This window comes from Pleurodeles waltl, chromosome 9, assembly GCF_031143425.1.
Source record: "Pleurodeles waltl isolate 20211129_DDA chromosome 9, aPleWal1.hap1.20221129, whole genome shotgun sequence".
In the NCBI taxonomy this organism is placed as follows: domain Eukaryota; kingdom Metazoa; phylum Chordata; class Amphibia; order Caudata; family Salamandridae; genus Pleurodeles; species Pleurodeles waltl.
This window is the reverse complement of record NC_090448.1, coordinates 1,015,544,170-1,015,565,043: the sequence shown is the minus strand read 5'-3', so window position 1 is coordinate 1,015,565,043 and position 20,874 is coordinate 1,015,544,170.

Sequence of the window (20,874 nt, the reverse complement as noted above, 5' to 3'; positions counted from 1 at the left end):
AACTGCATTCAATTTGCGGCACAATCGCAATTTGCGACACCCACTCGCAAATTGCGTGTCCGTTTTTAGAGCAGTCGCAAAAAGCGACCCCGCAAAGAGCGGACTCGCTATCTGCGGTGCGACTTCATTTGCGAGTCGCAAATTGAAGTCGCGTTTTCTTCTTGTATTCCATTTAGCGAGTCGGAAATTGCGAGTCGCACCGACTCGCAATTTCCAACTCACTAATTTTTCCCTACCTACATCTGGCCCTAAGTCACTGGCAAAGGGCAAGAATGTGTCATATTGAAGGCATAGGGAACATTCTTTCCTTTCCCCCTGTGTTGGTGCACAAAGGGCTGCCTAGTGCCAATACTGGCACCCTTGCAACATGGTGCAATTGTGCCCACCTTGCATGCAGGATTGTTATTGTGCAGGAGGGGGCACTTTCAGTCAGATTTTTTAAGCCATGCACAGCCATTTTGCGTGGCTTTGAATGGCTTCAAAAATCTGGAGTAATGCATTGCTGCACAAATCACTGTGTTGCATTACTCAAGGGAGGCATTCCATGGTTTTTCATGCATTCCCGGGTATACCAAACCTGGTAAACCTGAGAATGTGCCATAAAGATACACCTCCCCAGGAGAGGCGTAACGCGGAGAAATAACTTTCTTTCTCCTCATTACTTCCTCTTTGTATGTGTGCTGCATTCTGCAGCACATATAGAGAAATATGTCTCTAAGGATTGTTTTTGTGCAGAAAGGTGACCCTTCCGCCATAAAAACGATGCAGCATGCAACACAAGTACCCTTGCACCATGGTGCAAGAGTGCCTGCATTGACGCTAGGCAGCCCCTTGTGTGCCAGCCCAGGGGGGGAATGACAGGAATGCATATATTCCCTAAATATGGTGCATTTCTGCCCTTTCCCAGTGATGCACCGCAGCAAGGTGACTTACTGTGCTGCACTGTGCCACATTGCCATAAATAGGACCATAAATTGGAATTACTGACATAGGTTGAGCAATGTACAGCATTAGATTATATGTATCAAGGTGTGCCTCGCAGTTGTTTCTATATGAACATGTAAGATAAAACTATGTCAATTGACACTACACTATTTAGGTTATATACCTGTATGTCTTCTTTAACCAAGACATGCTAAAATAATGTTTGTCCCCAACGAATGTTACATTAGGTGTTATATCTGTGTCACTAGTGACATGACTTGACATGTTTACAGATCTTTAAAAAGTTAAGGTCAGATGAAATCTGCATCAAATAGCAGAAATTAAACTGATTCTCCATAAATCAGGAAAGATAGCAACTTCCGTTGTCTAAGAATGAGAAGATGGCGACCTCCGTTAGCTAAGATGGAGTCAGGGCCCACATAAAATCAAGTCAGACCTAGGGGTTTTACATAAAGCTAAAAAGAAACAAACTAGTTAAAAAAAGGTTAGCATTAGAAGGATTCAAGTCTGCTAACCAAAAAGGATGATAAAGATCCTATGTATCAGAGAAGGGAGAAACATGAGAAGATTAAGGGGTAAGCAAACAAATAAGAATCAAGCAAATAAGAGTGACAGTAAACCCAACCACAGGGAAGCAATAGTCTGGCTGTAAGCCTCCTGTACATTTTTGGTAAATTCAGAGTGGGTCTCTCGCAACCAAACAACCTACACTGCCTAGTAGGAATGACCTAAAAACAGAACTGATGCTCCTATCGCCGAGGGTACTTCAGTCATCCCTCAGGGGCTCCATGCTTGTTTTCCAGTAGAAAGGGGGTCTAGTTTGACTCTGTTTTCTGTTACTGACTTGTTCTATCTGTCTATATGGCTTCCATTCACACAAATCATCCCCATATGGAGATGATGTAACACAAGAATGTGTGACATCTTAAAAAAGATTCTATGATATGAGTAAATAGCTGTACTGGGATTACACTAAATGCAGTAAATACAAATGTCACTGTTGTAACAAATGTTGGGGTATAACCACAGGACCAGAATAACAGCCAGTATTTACAGGTCCTATGTTCTGCTGGTTCAGATCAGAGTGAAATTAATATATTCCAGCTCGAGTGAGGTGCTCCAACAGAAGTATAACACCATTGTGTGGCACGTTTTATAAAGTAAACCTCTTTGTGTTGACACTTACATCTTCTTGAACACTGCTGGCCAGTGCTTAATTTGAGCCAGTGGTTGCCAGTAGGGCTCACCGCCACTCAATTTTGGGAACCAGCACTTATTTTGGTTTCAGAGGACTGTTCAAGTGTCCTGATGCTTTCCTTAATTTTAAATACAAGTCCCATTTCGGGGGCAAAATGAAAGTTATCCTGCAAAGCAACACTGAAACTCCGCTCTCCTTTCCACTGATGGCTATAATTTAGGTAGTTTTCTTTCAGGCAGCCAGGAGGAGGTTGGCTGCATGCTCCCAGCAGAGATGAGAGAAAGTGGGGAGGAGGACAGGAGGTCTCAGGGTGGAGGTCCATAGCTCATGTTATGTCATGTAATGTTATGTTGTGTGTGCGAACACACATTACAAGGAGACACAAAAGAAAGACTAAAGGCTTACGTCCTACTTTTAAGACCCATCTTTTCTTCTCAAATTCTTATCACCCTACACTTATACATACATAGTTCTAAAATAATGCTGCCTGGCATACACAGAGAGGAAATATGACATCCTTACAGAAGGAACATGTTATATGTGAATGGAACACATGTGTTCTGTGCACACAAAAAATATAACTATCAAATGCACTCACAATTGCTAATAGACAATGTTAATATTGAAAAACATCTATTTAAAAATGTTTGATTAACCAACTGAACGATTTACAAAAAAGTAAATAAGCACTTTTATAACAAATCAGACCAATATTTTTTTACAACAACTGGATACTGATATAACAGGAATGTCAAAATCTACTTTGATGTCACTGTAATCACCTGAATGTGACACAGTTAGCATTTCTTCATTTCCAGTTCTAGCAATCTAGTTGTAAAGTGGTGTGCAGACATTCTATGCTCAAGTGCATTCACTGAGGGACAGTACTAGTTAAGTGATGCGGTATGGACCTAATCCTTCAAATGTAACAATTCATTTTGATTCTAATCAATTATTTAGGTTGCTATTTATTAGATTTTAATAAAACGATAATAGCTTTTTAAAAAGTAGAAATGTTTTTAAAGTTACATGCAAAATGTTAGAAAATGCAGTTCTACATTACATTTATAGATTGTATTAATAAAGTTATTCCCGTGTTAAACACTTATAATAACATGAACTGACAAAAATAATAATTATGAGTTTATGAATTTGAATGTTTACGTGTTTTACTGAAAATAACTGCGCTTCATATCTTTCTTATGCTTAGTCTAAGTGAGCCCTTCAAAGCCCCATTTTCTGAAATTGTTGAAAATGTTTAGTCATTCTTGCTAACGTGACCTTTTCATTTTAGGTTATGTTCTCACAAGATATAAGATTCATAATAGAATGTCCTATTGTGTTACACATAGTTAGCCTGGGAATCTGGCCTTGAGTCCAGGACATGTAAGAACTGTGGAAGTGAAAGCATCTACATTTGTTTCAACCATACGGATGAGCTAAGATGCATGCCATTCTCATGCTCAACCTAGGAAACAAACTTCATGTTTTTAATCTTTGTCATACAACTGATGTTCATTGGATAATTCCATCTTATGAACTTTGTGGAGTGATGAACTCAAGAATCATGAACCTTGGAATTTGATGTACTGCTCCCCTTGCAGACCAGGAGCAGTTCCAGCCTTGCCTTCCCCACACGCACTTTGGGCCAGACTCTTCCTGCTGTTGACCAATAAACAGGGGGATAGGGAGGAATTATGGTCCAGTGTATAGCCTCCCGATTGATATGCCAATATAGATAATACACTGTTTCAGCTGGAAGAAGAGAAAGGATACGAGGAAGGGTCCTAAAATTTAGGAGCAAAAAACCTCACACACCCAGAAGGGTGTCATGCTTCATCATCGGAGTTGCTCCTCGTCAGACCGGCACTGCAATGTCTGACAGGCACCACCCCTAACGGGGGGGCTCTTTGCCGGAGATCTTTTCAGTTATGATGCCACGACCCCAAGTATGAGTATGAAAGAAAGGGGCGAACTAGGAGATCAAAAATCGGGGTTAAAATTGTCTCTCAAAACCTATAGCAGGTAATCAATTTATTAATCCAAATAAGGGATGGAGGCTAAGATTAAAAATAGTCACAAGAGTGAAACAGAGGTAATGGTCAATCACTCTATAACAGAAAAGGAATGAGGGTGGGGAATTTCCAAGCCATCCCTATCAAGGGTCAACATGTTTCGCATCTCTGTGGCCCATACGGATCCAGTGACGCTTCTTCAGGACCTATTGACTATGTGTTATCTCCTAATCATGAAAAGTGTGGATTACAGCAGCCTGAAATAATCAGTAAAAAGTATCCAATCACTTACACTAGTCTGGGAAGGATCTATTATTCCTAACTGTCGCCCGTCCCCATTAGGGAGCGCGCTTCATGGGACCACACAGACAAGTGGTCAGGCGCAAAGCTACTTCGATTCTGCTGCCACTGACGGCGGGTAACCTACCCGGTTCCGTGTTTCCCAAATACGAAACATGTTGACCCTTGATAGGGATGGCCATTTTTGATCTCCTAGTTCTCCCCTTTCTTTCATACTCATACTTGGGGTCGTGGCATCATCACTGAAAGATCTCCCGCAAAGAGCCCCCCCGTTAGGGGTGGTGCCCGTCAGACATTGCAGTGCCGGTCTGACGAGGAGCAACTCCGATGATGAAGCATGACACCCTTCTGGGTGTGTGAGGTTTTTTGCTCCTAAATTTTAGGACCCTTCCCCTGTATCCTTTCTCTTCTTCCAGCTGGAACAGTGTATTATCTATATTGGCATATCTTCCTGCTGTTGTTCTGCCTGGAACACTCTTGGGGCCAGATGTAGTAACCGTTTTGCATGGCACAAACTGGGAAAATCGCAGTTTGCGCCATGCAAAACGGCCATTGCAATGCACATTCCCATTTTGCAAATCCGTATCGACTCGCAAAATGTGAATGCAACTCGCAAATAGGAAGGGGTGTTCCTTTCCTATTTGCGACTCGCACCGCGATGCAGAATTGCTTTGTGACCGCGAAAGCGGTCGCAAAGCAATTCGCAGTTAGCATCCACTTGAAGTGGGTGCTAACTCATTCGCAAAAGGGAAGGGGTCCCCATGGGACTCCTTCCACTCTGTGAATGTCGCTATAAATGTTTTTTCAGAGCAGGCAGTGGTCCAATGGACCACTGCCTACTCTGAAAAAACAAAAACAAATGGTTTAATTTTTATTTTGTATTGCAACTCATTTTCCTTTAAGGAAAACAGGCTGCAATACAAAAAAAAACCTGCTTTATTGAAAAAGCAGTCACAGACATGGAGGTCTGCTGTCTCCAGCAGGCCACCATCACTGTGAGTGCAGGGAATCTCAAGGGGGTCTCAAATTGCGACCCACCTCATTAATATTAAAGAGGTGGGTCTTTGCGACCCCCTTGACATTCTGCATACGATTTTGCGAATCGGAAATTGCGAGTCGCACCGACTCGCAATTTCCGATTCGCAAAATCGCTTTTTGCTACATCTGGCCCTTGATTCCTTTTTGGACAGTTCCATTTTGAATCCATTTTGAACTGACATCATGTCTGCTTCCCTTAGACTTTCCCTGTGAACCCTTCTTGCACTTCTCATGAGAAACTTATCTCTATTTGGATACTGAGAGGTATTGACATCTTAGCACTTGATGGATCTTAAAATTGTTTTGTTAGTTTTGGGTTTCCTTTTTCTGACCCAAAGCAGGGGACTCTTGATCAAGCTTGTAACATGTTGACGCTTTCCCTTTTTGTTTAGTTATTTACCTTTTGCCCCAGATGACTGTTAGAAATGGGGTCTCTGGTTGGCAGTCAATTTGCACTCTGTCCAAGCAGGGACTCTCACTCTAGTCAGGGTAAGGGAGTTACACTCCTAAGACAAACCCTGCTTACCCCCTCGGTAGCTTGGCACAAGCAGTGAGGTTTATCTCAAAGGCAATATGTAAAGTATCTGTTCCTACACATACAGTAATACAGTGAAAACACCACAAAAGTGACACAATACCAATTTAGAAAAATAGCCAATATTTATCTAAATCAAGCAAGACCAAAACAACAACAATTCAACATACACAAGCAAAGATATGAATTTTTAAATTAAAAAGAGTCTTTATCCGTAGAAATCAATGGATGCGTTGCTTTTACACAATGTACCTGGTTTACGTCAAAAATGAAGCTCACATTTGAGCATGTGTTGGAAAAGTCAGTGATACGTCCATTCCTGACTCGCAAGTGAGGCAGTGTATCATTTCTTCTCTGGCCTGATAGGCGATACGTCGTTTCTGTCTCCCGCAGAAGAGCAATGCGTTGATTTCAGGATGGGCAACCTCAGGTCTGCACAGGTTCACTGCGGCTTTGATGGCCAGAGACGATGCTTGTGAAATCCTGGTGCACAGCGGTGAAGAGCCGCGCTGCGTTGGTGATGCGTTGATTTTGGCAGCCGCAAGCGGGTGCTGCAAATTTTTTCCAGCCCCGATGCAGATGGTATGTCAATTTTTCAGCCATGAAGCAGGTACTGAGTCCATTTTTCTCCCGTTTAGCTCCTGTGTGTGGATTTCAGTCTTGGTTTCACCAGCTTCTCCTTTCAAGGGCCCAGGGACTGGCTTGGGCACCACCTGGCAGGGTAGGAGTCACAGCAACAGCATCCAGGTGTTGGCAGAGGAAGTCTTTGATGGCCCTGACAATTCAGAACAGGGGTCAAGCTCAGTCCAAGCCCTTGGAGACACTTCGCAAGCAGGAAAACACAGCAAAGTCCTGTCTTTGTCCTCTCAAAGGCAGAAGCAGCAAAGCACAGGCAAAGTGGCAGTATTCCTCCTACAGCTCTTCAGCTCTTCTACCTGACAGAGGTCCCTCTTAATCCAGAAGTAATCTGAAAATCTGGGGTTTGGGGTCCACTACTTGTACTAATGTCTGCCTTTGAAGTAGGCAAACCTCAAAGGAAAGTCTCTGTTGTTCACTAGATCCTGCCTTGGCCAGTACGGGCCCCAGACACACACCAGGGGGCTAAAGACGGCATTGTATGAAGACAGGCACAGCCCTTTCAGGTGTAAGTGTCAGCTCCTCCCTCCCCACTATAGCCCAGCGGACTCATCAGGATATGCAGGACACTCCTCAGCTCCCTTTGTGTCACTGTCTAGAGGGAATTCACAAACAACCCAACTGTCAGTCTGTCCCAGTTGTGGATTCCGCAAGCAGGCACAGGCACAGAATGTTTAAGCAAGAAAATGCCCACTTTCTAAAAGTGCCGTTTTCAAATTTGCAATCTAACATCCAACTTCACAAAAAGATGTATTTTTAAATGATGAGTTCAGAGTCCCCAAACTCCACACCCTTATTTGCTCCCAATGGGACACAGCACTTAAAAGATATTCCAAGGCAATTATTTAACCTATGGAAGAGATGTTCTACCTTTTAAATACACTGCTTTCTGCCCATGGGGCTGCCTTGGGCCTGCTTAGGGGTGACTTACATGTAGTAAAAGGAAAGGTTTGCGCCTGGCAAGTGGGTATACTTGCCAGGTCGAACTGGCTGTTTAAAACTTCACACACATACACTGCAGTGGCAGGTCTGAGAGATGATTCCAAGGCTACTCATGTGGGTGGCACAATCAGTGCTGCAGGTCCACAAGTAACATTTGATTTACAGGCCCTTGGCTCCTCTAGTGCACTTTCCTAGGGATTTACTAGTAAATTAAATATGCCAGTCTGGGATAACCAATAATAATCACAATTTACACAGGGAGCACTTGCACTTCAGCACTGGTCAGCAGTCCTAAAGCCAGCAAAGTTCAGCACAGGATCAGAAAAGAGGTCAGAAACCAAAAAGACAGGGGAAACCACACCAAAAGCTGACAGGTCTAACATGCGTCCCCCCACCTGAAAGTGGGGAGAACTACCAAACCTCATGGAAGTTCTTTTCAGTAAGGCAGATAAACTTGGACAGACCATCAGCATAAGCGTGTTCTGTACCAGCAACGGGCAGAATGGCAGGTCCTCTTAATGATCCAGCTCTTCACCCTGGCAGAGGTTCCTCTTGATCCTGAAATGTTCTAAAGTTGTGGAGTCAGCAGTCCAATTTCGGTCGGACCGCCGGGATCCGGATGGCGGTAGGGGGGGTCGCGGGGCCCCTGGGGGCCCCTGCAGTGCCCATGCCACTGGCATGGGCATTGCAGGGGCCCCCGTAAGAGGGCCCCTACATGTATTTCACTGTCTGCTGCGCAGACAGTGAAATACGCGACGGGTGCAACTGCACCCGTCGCACAGCTTCCACTCCGCCGGCTCGATTCCGAGCCGGCTTCATCGTGGAAGCCTCTTTCCCGCTGGGCTGGCGGGCGGTCTGAAGGCGACCGCCCGCCAGCCCAGCGGGAAAGTCAGAATTACCACCGCGGTCTTTCGACCGCGGAACGGTAATCTGACGGCGGGACTTTGGCGGGCGGCCTCCGCCGCCCGCCAAGGTCAGAATGAGGGCCTCTGTCTCTTCCTTGACCTACCCCAGACACAGTCTGGATATGGCCTGGGAGTTTGGGCTAGACTGTTCCCAGGGGGAGTAGGGTCAAGACTGATTTGCATATGACTGGGTCCAAACTCGGGTGATGTGGCAAGTAAAATTACAATGGATAAAATCCAGATCTGTGACTGCAGGTGTGTGTTTGAAATGTTTCAACACTTCGTCCATCATATTACTTTGTGTTTTTGCTATGTGCGCCCCAAGTGGCAAGGTCATGCCCAACATGGGTCCCTTGCTCGCTGTGCCACTGGATTAAAGCTAGCCTGGCTGATGAAGGGTGATATCCCGAAACCGGTCCCAAGATGCTTGTTTATGGTCAGGGGAGCACCTGGCTTGGCAGTTCAGGCTGGACTGTTCCCATGGGGAGCAGGATCTAGACTAATTTACATATGGCTGGCTCCAAACTGTGGTGATGTGGTGAGCAAAATAACAATGGGTTAAACCCAGATCTGTGACTGGGGGTGAGTGTTGTTCATCATTTTATTTCAGGGTTTAACAATACCAAGGTAACAAAGTACCCCAAAAGACACCATCTTATCATAAATAAAGTACAGCTTCGATTACACAATAGTAAATAGACGGTGAGACCTGAAAAAAGTGCCAGAAAAATTAGAAAACACTTCTCTTCTAGGAAATATAACCCAGACTTCCGTTCCATCACATTTAATAGTTGAATTCTCACTTGTTCCTCATTGCCCGAGCATCAATAATGCACAGCTCTGACTGAAGATAAACCTCTCTAAGCACATTCAATATTTAACAAGCTAGGAAACCGAATAAAAGTTGCACATTTCACAACTAAATGCTTCAAATCCCGGTAGGTGCAGGGGCTGCGAGTGGAGCTGAGAACAGACTAGATACCTTGTGAAAGCAACAGGGATAGGTTCTGAGAGAGCATAGCTTATATAATTTATATTAACATGAAATGTTTATGAATTAATGTGTGATAATGCCACGTAGAAACTGTAATAGTAATCTTGCTTAAACGCGCACTTGAAATGTGACCACGGTGAGTGGCCGCCAATGTATAAGTGGACTAATAATGATGACTAAAATGTTCCTAAAATGTTATATTGAATAGGTTCTATACTAATTATTAATCATTGTGTTATTGAATTTGTGCTGAAATCCTTGTAGGCCTTAAGTTAGCATGAGCCGAAGCTTAGCTGCTTGGCTCTCATATTAACTGTATTTTTCCTATCTTGCAGTGTGCTGACTCGCAAAAGGACATGGCCTCTTGTTTTCTTCAACTAGAAGCTGAATGTAACCATGCTAGATCCGTTCTCATGCGTTCTTCATTGCTTGTAGGGTGATATTAGTCAAAATGCAACAGTGTAGATTAATGTAATGTACAAGCTCATTCAAACCGGTGAAGTCAATGGAGCTACTGACCAAAAGATGTGCAAAGATTTACAGAAAGATGAAATCATACCGGACGTGTCACCTCTAAAGACATCGAACAGGAGAACCAATGAGAGACTTGTAAAATAATATGGGGTGGAGTAAAAATTACCTAATGTATTTTCTAATAGGTTAAAGATAGGGGGGAATAACCAATGACCAATAACATTTTGGGGGAATGTACAACGAAAAAGGGATAAAAACCCATGACACGGGGAGCCATTGAGGTGGGTTAGGGAATGCTATTGATTTTATCCAGAAACTTTGTCACTGTTTGGTGACTTATTGGTTTGCTTAGAACCATCCTCGTCCTTAGATTGCCCATTTACACTTTACCTCCCTATGAGGGAAGTGCCCATTTTGCCCCGAAGCTGAGTTCTGGCTTATGGCGATTTGACTGATGTCCTAAAGACGAAGATTGAACCTGTGTGCTGACTTAACCCCTTCGCTGCCAGGCCTTATCCCCCTCCTGTGCCAGGCCTCTTTTTGCCTAGTTGGGGCAGTTCGCGCTTAGGTCCTCATAACTTTTTGTCCACATAAGCTAACCAAGCCAAATTTACGTCCTTTTTTCCAACATCCTAGGGATTCTAGAGGTACCCAGACTTTGTGGGTTCCCCTGAAGGAGGCCAAGAAATTAGCCAAAATACAGAGAAAAGTTTTTTTTTTTTTTTTAAATTGAAAAAGTGGCTGCAGAAGAAGGCTTGTGGTTTTTCGCCTGAAAATGGCATCAACAAAGGGTTTGCGGTGCTAAACTCAGCAGCTGCCCAGCTTCCAGGAACAGGCAGACTTGAATCAGAAAACCCAATTTTTCAAAACACTTTTGGCATTTTACTGGGACATACCCCATTTTTGCAATTTTTTGTGTTTTCAGCCTCCTTCCAGTCAGTGACAGAAATGGGCATGAAACCAATGCTGGATCCCAGAAACCTAAACATTTCTGAAAAGTAGACAAAATTCTGAATTCAACAAGGGGTCATTTGTGTAGATCATACAAGGGTTTCCTACAGAAAATAACAACTGAAAAAGAAAAATATTGAAATTGAGGTGAAAGAAACATCAATTTTTCTCTACATTTTACTCTGTAACTTTTCCCTGCAATGTCAGATTATCAAAAGCAATATACCGTTACGTCTGCTGGACTCCTCTGATTGCGGGGATATATACTGCTTGTAGGTTCATCAAGAACCTGAGGAACCCAGAGCCAATAAATGAGCTGCACCCTGCAGTGCGTTTTCATTCTATACCGGGTATACAGCAATTCATTTGCTGAAATATAAAGAGTAAAAAATAGCTATCAAGAAAACCTTTGTATTTCAAAAAGGGCACAAGATAAGGTGTTGAGGAGCAGTGGTTATTTGCACATCTCTGAATTCCGGGGTGACCATACTAGCATGTGAATTACAGGGCATTTCTCAAATAGATGTCTTTTTTACACACTCTCCTATATTTGGAAGGAAAAAATGTATAGAAAGACAAGGGGCAATAACACTTGTTTTGGTAATCTATGTTCCTCCAAGTCTCCCGATAAAAATGATACCTCACTTGTGTGGGTAGGCCTAGCGCCTGCGACAGGAAACGCCCCAAAGCGCAACGTGGACACATCCCATTTTTTTTAAAGAAAACAGAGGTGTTTTTTGCAAAGTGCCTACCAGTAGATTTTGGCCTCTAGCTCAGCCGGCACCTAGGGAAACCTACCAAACCTGTGCATTTCTGAAAACTAGAGACCTAGGGAAATCCAAGATGGGGTGACTTGTGGGGCTCGGACCAGGTTCTGTTACCCAGAATCCTTTGCAAACCTCAAAATTTGGCTAAAAAAACACATGTTCCTCACATTTCGGTGGCAGAAAGTTCTGGAATCTGAGAGGAGCCACAAATTTCCTTCCACCCAGCGTTCCCCCAAGTCTCCCGATAAAGATGATACCTCACTTGTGTGGGTAGGCCTAGCGCCCGCGACAGGAAACGCACCAAAGCGCAACGTGGACACATCCAATTTTTTTAAAGAAAATAGAGGTGATTTTTGCAAAGTGCCTTCCTGTACATTTTGCCCTCTAGCTCAGCCAGCACCTAGGGAAACCTACCAAACCTGTGCATTTCTGAAAACTAGAGACCTAGGGGAATCCAAGATGGGGTGACTTGTGGGGCTCGGACCAGGTTCTGTTACCCAGAATCCTTTGCAAACCTCAAAATTTGGCTAAAAAAACACATGTTCCTCACATTTCGGTGGCAGAAAGTTCTGGAATCTGAGAGGAGCCACAAATTTCCTTCCACCCAGCATTCCCCCAAGTCTCCCAATAAAAATGATACCTCACTTGTGTGGGTAGGCCTAGCGCCTGCGTCAGGAAACGCCCCAAAGCACAACGTGGACACATCCAATTTTTTTAAAGAAAACAGAGGTGATTTTTGCAAAGTGCCTACCTGTAGATTTTGGCCTCTAGCTCAGCCGTCACCTAGGGAAACCTACCAAACCTGTGCATTTCTGAAAACTAGAGACCTAGGGGAATCCAAGATTGGGTGACTTGTGGGGCTCGGACCAGGTTCTGTTACCCAGAATCCTTTGCAAACCTCAAAATTTGGCTAAAAAAACACATGTTCCTCACATTTCTGTGGCAGAAAGTTCTGGAATCTGTGAGGAGCCACAAATTTCCTACTACCCAGCGTTCCCCCAAGTCTCCCGATAAAAATGATACCTCACTTGTGTGGGTAGGCCTAGCGCCCGCGACAGGAAACGCACCAAAGCGCAACGTGGACACATCAAATTTTTTGAAAGAAAATAGAGGTGATTTTTGCAAAGTGCCTACCTGTAGATTTTGGCCTCTAGCTCAGCCGGCACCTAGGGAAACCTACCAAACCTGTGCATATCTGAAAACTAGAGACCTAGGGGAATCCAAGATGGGGTGACTTGTGCGGCTCGGACCAGGTTCTGTTACCCAGAATCCTTTGCAAACCTCAAAATTTGGCTAAAAAAAACGTGTTCCTCACATTTCTGTGGCAGAAAGTTCTGGAATCTGAGAGGAGCCACAAATTTCCTTCCACCCAGCGTTCCCCCAAGTCTCCCGATAAAAATGATACCTCACTTGTGTGGGTAGGCCTAGCGCCCGCGACAGGAAACGCCCCAAAGCGCAACGTGGACACATCCAATTTTTTGAAAGAAATCAGAGGTGATTTTTGCAAAGTGCCTACCTGTAGATTTTGGCCTCTACCTCAGCCGGCACCTAGGGAAACCTACCAAACCCGTGCATTTCTGAAAACTAGCAACCTAGGGGAATCCAAGATGGGGTGACTTGTGGGGCTCGGACCAGGTTCTGTTACGCAGAATCCTTTGCAAACCTCAAAATTTTGCTAAAAAAACACATGTTCCTCACATTTCTGTGGCAGAAAGTTCTGGAATCTGAGAGGAGCCACAAATTTCCTTTCACCCAGCGTTCCCCCAAGTCTCCTGATAAAAATGATATCTCACTTGTGTGGGTAGGCCTAGCACCCGCGACAGGAAATGCCCCAAAGAGCAACGTGGGCACATCCCATTTTTTTAAAGAAAACAGTGCCTACCTGTGGATTTTGGCCTGTAGCTCAGCCGGCACCTAGGGAAACCTACCAACCCTGTGCATTTTTGAAAAATAGAGACCTAGGGGAATCCAAGATGGGATGACTTGTGGGGCTCGGGCCAGGTTCTGTTACCCAGAATCCTTTGCAAACCTCAAAATTTGGCTAAAAAAACACCCTTTCCTCTCATTTTGGTGACAGAAAGTTCTGGAATCTGAGAGGAGCCACAAATTTCCTTCCACCCAGCGTTCCCCCAAGTCTCCCGATAAAAATGATACCTCACTTGTGTGGGTGGGCCAGGTGCCTGCAACAGAATAAGGCCCAAAACTTGAAGAGATAGAAGGGATAGCACTGCGAGTTTATAAGGGCATATTCTTTTATACATCTTTAGACGGACTCTGCTTTGGGGACCCACATAAGTGAGGTGTCATTTTACTTGGGGGACTGAGGGGAAAACTGGGGAGTAGGAATTTTGTGCTGGAGCGGTGATCCTACTAAGAAAAGTCAGGAAAATATGCTTTTTTATGCAAATTTTGGGGTTTACAGAGGAGTCTGGGTAAGAAAATGTTGGGGGAGCCACGCAAGCCACACCTCCCTGGACTCCTTGGGGTGTCTATTTTTTAAAAATGTCTGGGTTTTGTATGTTTCCCTAGATGAAGGCCGCACCCAGGACCAAAAACATAGGTGGGCCCTCCCCCCAAACACAGGTATTTTTGTAATATATCATTTTGATGTGTGCACATACGTCCGTGATGTGCCAAACACTAAAATTGTGAAAAGAAACACACTTAGGTTATGTGAAGATGACCCCTCACCCACCAACCAAGTTGGTGGCATGCTTCATCATCGGGGTCCCACACGAGGCACCTAGCGTGTCACAGGTGTGCTGCGACGCCTGATTACAGCGGAACAGGTTTTGTCATTTTTACCACACATACTGGTTGGATTTGGCACGAGGGTGAGTGATGGTTCAGTGGATCAAATTTTATTAACAAGAGATTTCACAAAAATGAAATGCACTGCTAATAACTGAAAGGCAAAAAACTGAACCAATGACTCACAGCTTGTGAGCTGTGAAGCCGCGACAAGGCACCAACCACTTTACAGTCCATTCACACACCTTTCATACATGACACGCAGAAGACCATTCACACCGCCAGCCACGGGCCCAGCACACTACAACACTCACATCGACAGACCGCGCCACTCAAGGGCCCATCACTTACATACGCCCACATGCCTGATACAAGAATCACACCAGCTGATGGGAGTGTGGACTGCCGTTTGGCTGGCACCGCCAGCCAAGCGCCACCCCACGCACACCGCCAGCCAAGCGCCACCCCAAGCACACCGCCAGCCAAGCGCCACCCCACACACACCGTCTTCCAAGCGCCACCCCACGCACACCGCCAGCCAAGCGCCCCCCCACGCACACTGCCAGCCAAGCGCCACCCACGCACACCGCCATCACTTTTTTTGTTTATAAACAACAAAGAAACCACAAATTATAAAATAAGCACAAAACTACAAACACAAAAGCTCTAACTAAATACATGACAGAGATGCCAACCGTGAAACATATGAAAATATAAAACAGACAGTTTACGCTCACAGTAGTTCCCAGAATTTTTTTTTGGTATGGTAACTTCTATTACAGCCGGGCACACACAGCCCAGGCTTTGAAGGGCATTCAGGGCAGTACATCCGGCTCTCCCTCCGGATTAATCTCCGGGCACATACTCTACATTTCTTTGTTGGCAAGTCTTTTTTGGGAGTGGGAGGAATGTGATCTGGAAAGTGCCGATCTTTCAATCTAGCCACATCCTCCACCACTTCTACTCTAGGAACTCTTGCCGGTTTCACCACAATAAGGCTTTCTATCACCGACTCCTGAAATTTAACAAATGTCATCCTTGAATAAGGTGAACAATCTTTGTATACAATAAAGGCATTAAAAGTTGCCAAATGAAATAAATGTAGGGCCAACTTTTTATACCACACATAAGACTTACGAAGAGCAGTGTAAGGTTCCAACCTCTGATCTACTCTATCAACACCACCCATGTGCCTATTGTAGTCCAAAATGCACGCAGGTTTGCGCACTTCCGCAACCTGACCCCAAACAGCCACAGGGGAAGTACTCTCATCATGGATGGTCGATAGCATGTACACATCCCTCCTGTCTGAAAATTTCAGAGCTAGCAGCTCATTATTCCGCAAGGCACTGCACTGTCCCCTCTCAAGTTTTTTACAGACAAGCTCCCTTGGATAGCCTTTCCGGTTAGAACGGATTGTGCCACAAGCAACAGTGTCCACCCTAAACAACTCCTTGAACAACTGCACTCCAGTGTAGAAATTATCTACGTTCAAATGGTGACCTTTGTTAAACAGCCGTTAGCAAGTTTCCACACAATTTTTTCGCTAACTCCAAAAGTGGCCGGACAACCAGGAGGGTCAATACTGGAATCCCTACCAGTGTAGACCCGGAATTTATTCACATATCCTGTACTGCTTTCTGACAGCAGATACAATTTAATCCCATACCGTGCCCTCTTACTAGGAATGTACTGCTTAAAAACTAATCACCCCTTGAAAAGGACCAAAGACTCGTCCACACTTATCTCTTTGCCTGGAACATAGACCTCTGAAAACCAATCCACAAAATGATCAAGGACAGGCCTAATCTTAAAAAGACGGTCACAATCAGGGTGATCTCGTGGCAAGGCTAAAGCATTGTCTACAAAATGCAGCATACGAAGAAGAAGCAAATACCGATTACGTGTCATAGTTGCAGGAAATATAGCAGTTGCCATCAAGGGACTAGTAGACCAATAAGAATCCAGTGATGGCTTCCTGATCAACCCCATCAAAAAAGACAAACATAAAAACCTTTTCATCTCTTCCAGATATGTGGGAACCCACTGAGTAGCTCTAGACTGAGGCTTAAGTCTGGCAGCGTTGTCCCGCAAATATTGCTCTGCATACACATTTGTCTGCTCCACAATCTCTTCCAAAAATACATCGTCCATAAACAAGTGAAAGAAATGGACAGGCAAAAAGTTTTCCGTATTAACTCTACACCCAGGGAGACCAGTAAATGCAGGTAACTGTGGCTGCTCCATGTTTGGGGCAATCCAGGTGTCAGGTCTTCTAATGGGAAACCCTTCAGCCCCAGGCTGCTGCACTCTTGGCACATCAATGTCCTCCTCTAACACAGGCCCTTCAGCTGCACTGAGAGTAGCTTCCTCATCAGAAGAATACTCTCGGACAGAAAACTCACTTCCAGAATCTCCTGCTTCCTCCTCTGCCTCAGATGCAGAGTCAGTGTCGTAATCATGGTCTGAAGACGACTCAAAGAGCATGCGAACAACCTGCTGAGCGGTCACTTTGCGGCTAGCCATGATCCTCACTAACAACAAATGGATTGCCAACAACAACTAGCACTAAAATAAGTAATAAACAAAGTGTAGCTTTATCACAAAGAGTTATGTACTACAAAAAACTATACCACTCACTTGCCTGAAAAAGCTACTCACCAAGCAACTACTCTGCACAGACACAGCAATCCCCAATGATATCCCACTAAAAAGAAAAAAGAAAAAAGCAAATTAGACATATGACAACACAAACATCACTGTGCTCAAATCTAAGGACAATGTCAAACACGCAATACTGCATTTAGTACATCACCTACAAACATGTCATTCATGCATGTCAACAATACTCCTTTGGAGTAAATTGCTTTCACTTACCTAAAACATGCAACTATGCAAACCGCAGGACAACTACTGCCAAAACCTTAAAGATCCACAGCAAAGGAAGCAAAAGCGTTGAACTAGAAGAAAAAAAAGAAAGAAATTGTTATAATCACAAATACAAATACTTTGCCAGTTGACAAACACCCCACCACCAAGAACTTAGAAGTTGTCCCTGGTACCTAAGTGGATCCTGCCCCCCTCGGGGTAGATGGGCGTAAAAGAATTGGCCAATCTGCCCCCAATGGGGGCAGAAATGGGCAACACCTCTGTGCCCCGTTTAAGGGGCGACCCTTCCCAAAGGGGGCACCCCCAGCACAACACAAAAAAAATAAAAAATCCCTGCCGTATTGGTGGTTTCTGCCCTCCTTGAGGGCAGATGGGCCTACAAAAATAGGGGCAGAGATGGCCAATACGAACTTTCCCCCCTTTAGGGGGGCGACCGTTGCCCAAGGGGTGCCCCCAAACACACACCACACACACACCACACAATCCCTGGCGCCTAGTGTGCTTCCACCCCCCGGGGGCTAGATCGTGCAAAAAATGGCTGGTCTGCCATCGGGGGGGCCAAAACAGAAAAAAAAAAATAGCCCCCCAGGGGAGCGACCCTTGCCCAAGGGGTTGCCCCCAAAATAAACCATAAAAACAAAATCCCTGGTGTCTAGTGGATTCCGCCCCCCCCCCCCCCTTGGGGGCAGATCAGCCCAAAAATTGGCAATCTGCCCCTGGGGGGGGGCGAAACACAAAAACAAAATAGCCCCCCCAGGGGGGCGACCCTTGCCCAAGGGGTCGCCCCCAAAATAAACTTTTCTTTACAAATAAATCCCTGGTGTCTAGTGGATTTCGCCCTCCCCTGGGGGCAGATCGGCCGAAAAAAAGGCGATCTGCCCCCGGGGGGGGGTGAAACACTAAAAAAATTGACCCGGGGGGGCGACCCTTGCCCAAGGGGTTACCCCCAAAAAACACAATAAAAACAAATTTCCTGGTGTCTAGTGGATTTGCCCCCCCCCCCCCCGGGGGCAGATCCGCTGAAAAATCGGCGATCTGCCCCCAGGGGGGGCGAAATACTAAAAAAATAGCCCCCCAGTGGGGCGACCCTTGCCCAAGGGGTCGCCCCCAAAAGAAACCTAATAAAAAAAATCCCTGGTGTCTAGTGGAGATTCCTGCTCCACGATCGCGGGCCCTGCCCCCGATCGTGGAGCAGGAATCTTGTGAAAACAGGCACAGGGGGAAAGGAAAAACCCTTTCCTTTCCCCTGTGTCTGTTTTCCCCCACCCCCCAAAAACGGAAAGGACTCACCTTTTGAGCTCCTTTCCTCCTCGCGCGCTGGAAGCAAATGGCTTCCAGCGTGCCCGGCAACACTAGATGACGTCGGCGCGCTGTGCGCGCCCTGACGTCATCGGATTGCCGGGGGGGGTCGGGGGTGGAAGGGGAAGGTCCCTCCAAGTTCCCCTGTGCCTTGGACGAGGTCACCTCGTCCAAGGCACAGAAGCCGTTAAACCTTGGAGGGTAATTATGACAATGCGTTTGGATTTGTCTGTTTGCTTTTCCTTTCTAGGCACCAACTGCTTATTTTTGACAAAGACCATAGTTAGATGTTTTCCAAATTGGTGTTCTAAATTGTTTCGCATGAAGCCCAACATGCCAATGCTAATCAGTGGTTAGGACAGGTGTTCATTAAACTGACGCAAATAGACAAACGACTGAATCTATGCTTTGTTGAACTGACGCATTATTGACACTGTGCTAAATTGATCTATGTTCACGCCGTGTTATGTTCTAATGTTTGTGATTCTAGCCTTAATTAAATCTTATCAAAGTTGCCATATCGTGACTATGCTATTATGTTTCTTGGTTTTGAGATTAACACATCTGCTCTTAGAATTGTAACTAATAGGGAATAAATCTCATAAAATTCTACTAAACTGATGTTGTTATTCATGGCTGCGATGGTCATGATAGAGTCTTGAATTGATTAATGACTTTGACTAAAGTGAAATGTAGTGTTGTGATAAATATTGATGACATTATTGACGTATTGATTGACATATTGATTAGCTATCTCATCGTAAGGTGTCTCTCAACTGGGTCAAAAGATTCATTAGCCTAAAACGAGTCCTGATATGTGTTAAATTATTATAAAGGGACGCGTTAACAGGTCTGGTAGCAGAGCGACGGTTTGGCCTTTTAGGGCACTAGGACGGAGAATTATTGTTTATATAGTTTTTCTGAGATAATGCAAATTGGAGGTATGATGTGTTTCTAAATTCACCATGACTTTCCTGGGATCTCGGAGCCTCCTCAAGTGAGTTGGGGATGTTCTCGGCGTTTTAGCATGTGTGGTATAGGAATTGCGCTTGCTCAGCTTATGCATCTTGCAGGTGATTGGTGAAGTTTTTGTGTATTTAGGCCAGGTGATGTTGTTTTAGTAGGAGTGGGCGTACTCCACAGTATGAGAGTAGGGAAGTCAGCGTACTTCATATGAGTATGGCGCTTTGTGCTAAAAAATTATCCACGTGGTTGGTTGTTAATGTACGGACCCGTCGTGGTCTAAGACTCCGGAGTATATGGACAAGTGCAAGAGACACTTGGGTTTATGTCGTAATTTGTGCGGTTCAATTAGGTCAATCGGGCGTGGTTGACAAGTCAAGTTTGAGTAAAATTGTATGTGTGAAACCTTCGATAGAGATTTGGCAAGTTCTATGGTGCACTAGGACAAACCATTGACAAGTCGAGAGTAGGATTTGCGGGTCGAATTCTGCTTGCGGGTGCGGGAACTGAAAAGGAGAGAGTAGCGGCCGAGGCTTCAAGTGAAATCTCTGTAAAGTTCTGAAGCAAATGTGTTACCCTTCCTGTACTAAACCGGCAAATTTGAGTTGTTGTTGCTGTTGTTAAAGGTGCTCGCTGTAATTTTGCATTAGTTTGGTGTGAATCTAGTGAGGGGCGGACGAGCCGCAAGACTTTGTCAGCTGCAGTGTGTGAGTGTGACGTCAGTGGTGCCGCGCTGAGATAGGTCAGTTGCCGAGAGGGGTCACGTAAGGATTGGCTGCCGTCCGTGAGAGGCAATAGGTTGAGAAAGGTGGGTGAAAAGTGTCCTGGGAATTAAAGTCACTTTCTGATTAAATACAGCAAAAGAAAAGAAGCAAAGATTAATTTTATCAAAGCTTTTAAGAGCGCTCTGAAAGGAGACGCATACATTATGGCGAGTGAAGGGGAGCCTACACCGTCTGAGGGTACTCCAGCTTTTATAGTCATGGAGGAAAAAGGTATTGCGCCTTGCTTATGGATGAAACAGTGGCACAAATTGACGGAAAAGGAGGGATGTTTAGCATTTCCGGAACACGGAAAGTTCAATACGAGAGTTCTAGAGAATTTGAGGTGGATGTTAAGTGTACAGAAGCCACCTCCAAGGTCAGCTCAGTATGAGGCTTTAGCAATTTGGGATTTAATGGCTACTAAACAGAGACAAGATAAATTCCAAAGGAGAATAAAAAGGGCAGAAAAGACTTTAGCAGAAGCTAGATGGGATAATGAAAGCAAAAT